Below are 4,047 nucleotides of genomic sequence, written 5' to 3'. Positions count from 1 at the left end.
AAAGGTTGTACTCAACTTTGGTGGAGCCCACAAGTCGCAGATATATTGAGCACACTGCTCGGTCTGGGATGTGCTGGGTGATCTTTTGGACAGAGATGGGAAGACCAAACATATAAGCCGTGTGTGTGTGTGTGTGTGTGTGTGTGTGTGTGTGTGTAGCACTGAGGAGGATAGCTATCAGGCGTCTGGGCCCCTGGGTACCCTATTGTATCCATTTCCTGTCTCTGCTATTAACAAATTACCAAAAACTTAAAACAACACAGATTTATAACCTTACAGTTCAGAAGCCCGGAATGGGTCTCACTGAGTTAAAATAGTTAAACTCAAGGTGTCAGCACGGTTGTGTTTCTTCTGGAGGCTCCAGGGGAGAATCTGTTTCCTGGCCTTTTCCAGCATCTAGAGGCTGCCCACTTTCTTTGGATTGTGGCTGCATCATTTTGGCTACTGTTTCTTTCCGTATCCCATCTCCTCCTCTGACTCTGATCCTCATGCCTCTCCCTCATAAGAACGCTTGTGATTACATTTAGGGCCCACCCAAATGACCAGGACAACCTCCCCACCTAAGATTTTCATTTCAATCACATCTGCAAAGTCCATTTTGCCATGTAGGTGACATATTCACAGGTTCTGAGAATTAGGATGTGGACATCTTTGGGGGCCCGTTGTTCAGCCTAATATACCTATGTACACGTATGTACAAGTCCATCTATCTGTAATACTGTTTACATACATTATTATACATAATGCCATATAATATATATGTACATATAACATGTAACTGTATATAACATTACAAATATGAACATATGTTTAATATAATGGTAGCCTAGATGAAAATTCCTCAGGTACCCTCTAAAAGACATAGCTTTGGGCTTCCCTGGTGGCGCAGTGGTTGAGAGTCCGCCTGCCAATGCAGGGGACATGGCTTCGTGTCCCGGTCCGGGAAGATCCCACATGCCGCAGAGCAGCTGGGCCCGTGAGCCATGGCCGCTGAGCCTGTGCGTCCAGAGCCTGTGCTCTGCAGCGGGAGAGGCCACAACAGTGAGAGGCCTGCGTACTGCAAAAAAAAAAAGACATAGCTTTTACAATGACCTGTAAGAAGGATGATCATATAATTTTCCATCCACAGCAAGACACTTGAGAGTGAAAACGGACCCTATTAATAATTACAGAATAATAGACATAAACCAGGACATGTGGTCACCCTCCTTTTTTTTTTTTTTGTGGCCACGTGGCTTACAGGATCTTAGTTCCCTGACCAGGGATCGAACCCAGTCCCCAGCAGTGAAAGTGCCGAGTTCTAACCACTGAACCACCAGGGAATTCCCTGGTCACCCTGCAGCTAAGGTCCTATTTGATCTGCTTCCTCACCTCATTTCCTCTCACTGTTCCCCTCCAGCTACACTGGCTCCTTCAATCTTCCCATAACACACCGGGCACACTCCTGCCACAGGGCCTTTGCACTGCTGTTTCCTCTGCCTGGAAGGCTCCTGGCACTTTATCTACATGGCTCTGACCCTCATTTTTCTTCAGTGTCCCTTCACCGAGGAGGCCTTTCTTGGCACAGTAGTGGAAACCATATAAAGGGACTTCCCTGTTGGTCTGGGGGGTAAGACTCCACACTCCCAATGCAGGGGGCCCAGGTTCAATCCCTGGTCGGGAAACAAGATTCTGCATGCATACTGCAACTGAGTCCGCATGCATGCCAGAACTAAGAGTCCACATGCCGCAACAAAGATCCCGCGTGCCGCAACTAAGACCCAGCACAACCTAAATAAATAAATAAATTAAAAAAAAAAAAATCATACAGAAAATTACTCAACAAACATTTCCTGTCCCCATTCCCTCCTTTAGTTTCCACTTCATCACTGATCACAACTCTGTAACATACCATATATTTTGTGCTTTTTTTGTTTTGTTTTCTTTGTTTTGTTTTTTGGCTGTGAGGCTTGTGGGATCCTACTTCCCCTAACAGGGATCGAACCTGTGCCCCCTGCAGTGGAAGCACGGAGTCCTAACCACTGGACCACCAGGGACTTCCCAATATACCATATATTTTGATTATCTTGTTTATCTCTGGTCTCATCCACTGCAGTGAGAGCTCCATAGGACAGGGATCTTTGTTGATTTGGTTCCCTGCTGTACCCTCAACACTGGGAACAGTATCTGGCTTAGATTTGGCACTGAGTATAGATTCACGGAATGAAAGTGGTTGACTAGGAGACTTAAGGTTCATGGGTACACTCTATAGGTGATTTGGAAATTAAATGGGTGCCTAACACTTTTGGGTGTCTGATACAGGGGAATCCCGGATCACGTGGCAATCTAGCTGTGCACAGGTCCATGGATGAGCTATAGTGGGACATATGATTATACTGGAGCCCACATGAAGATCTACGGGATCCAATGGTGGGCACAGAGAATAGACAGGGGCCTAAAAAAAACACAGGGACCTCAAGGGGTTCTGGAAGTTTCTCTGTAGGAGGATCGTGGATCCTAAATGGAGGTATGGATCCAAGATGATCTAAAACCCGGCACCCTGGGCTGTGGGTGGATACAGGGTCCTGATGCTAGTGGGGAACGGAGGCCTGGGTGGACAGCTTGGGGGTCTGGGGGAACAGAGATGTGCCTTGGATCAGCAATTCCCCAAATGCTTTCCCTCTCTCTGCTTCTATCTCCCTTTTTCTCTGCCCGTCCAATCTGTCCCATATCCCCCCAGCATCTAGCCCTTCACCTGTATGTATCCTCCATCTTTTGTGGTCCCCACCTCTATCTCTCTTTGTCAGTCTCTCTTTCTACATCTCTCTGTCTCTCTCCAGTTCTCCCTCCACCTGTCTCTCTGTTTTGTTCCTCCCCCCTGGTCCCTTTCCATCTCTCTCTCCCACTTTTCTCCTGTTCTCTGACCCTCCATCCTTCCCCTGCCATCTTCCCCTGCGCCTTACCTTTACATCTTGCCCCTCTCTGCCCCCATCCCTCTATTTTTGTTAATTTCTCTCCCCCATCTCTCTGTGTCTCCACTGCTGTCTCTCTGTGGTCTCCCCTCCATTACTCTGGGTCTCTCCCCATCTCTGGCTCTGTTTTCTCTGTTCATCTCTCTTCCCATCTGTCTCTCCATATCTCTCTGCCTCTATCCCCCACCCCCTACTCCCTGTCTCTCCAACTCTCTTTCCCTTCATCTCGGTCTCTCTCCGGTTTTTTCCATCTCTGTCTCTCCCCATCACCTTCTCTCCTTTTCTCCATCTCCCTGTCTCTCTGACCACCCCCCATCTCTCCTGTCTCTGCCTATCTCTGGCTGCCTGCGTGTTCCCCCATCTTCCTCTCTTGCCCCATCCCTGTTTCTGGTGGTCTCCATCTCCCTTGCCATCTGTCTCTTTCCCTGACTCCTGTCAGACTTCATCTCCCTTTGTGTGGCTCCACCTCAGCCCCTGCCTGTTTGCTCCGCATCTCCGTCCCTCCATCGTCTCTCCTGCATCCCTCCATCCCTCCCAGCATCCTCCCACTTCCTCTCCATCCCTCCAGCTCCCAGGCCCGCCCCCTGCCCCCGCTCCTCCCTCCCCCCTCCGAAAGGGTTAACTTTGGGGAAGGGCCCGGAGTCCCCGGATGGTGATGTCAGCGTGCGGGAGAGAAAGGACGAGGTGGCGGGGGGGAGGCGGAGAGGAGGAGGAGGCGGAGGAGAGAGGGCGCGTGGGGGGGCGGGGGGGACCTCGGCCTGCAGCATCCGCCGGCCCGCACCTCAGACCCCCCCGGCGGGGGGAGGCGCAGGCAGGGGGGGGCCGGCCAGGGACGGGCTGGGGAGGGGGGGCCGCGCAGCCCCCCCGGGCCATGCTGACTCCCGGGGCCTGACCCCCCCGGGCCAGCCCCCCCTCCCCCAGCTCCGCGGCCCGCCGACTGGGGGGGGCCCAGCCCAGCCCCCTGGGGACCCCCGGAGAGGTGGGGGGCAGCCGGGGGGGCCGGGACGGAGCGGTCGCCGGCCCCCACCGGAGGGACGGGGCGACCGGCCGCAAGGGGGGTGGCCGGGGGGCCGGTCGGGCCGGGACCAAGGGCATC

The sequence above is a fragment of the Phocoena phocoena genome, chromosome 20, assembly GCF_963924675.1.
Source record: "Phocoena phocoena chromosome 20, mPhoPho1.1, whole genome shotgun sequence".
Lineage (NCBI taxonomy): Eukaryota > Metazoa > Chordata > Mammalia > Artiodactyla > Phocoenidae > Phocoena > Phocoena phocoena.
This window is presented reverse-complemented; position numbering follows the sequence as displayed.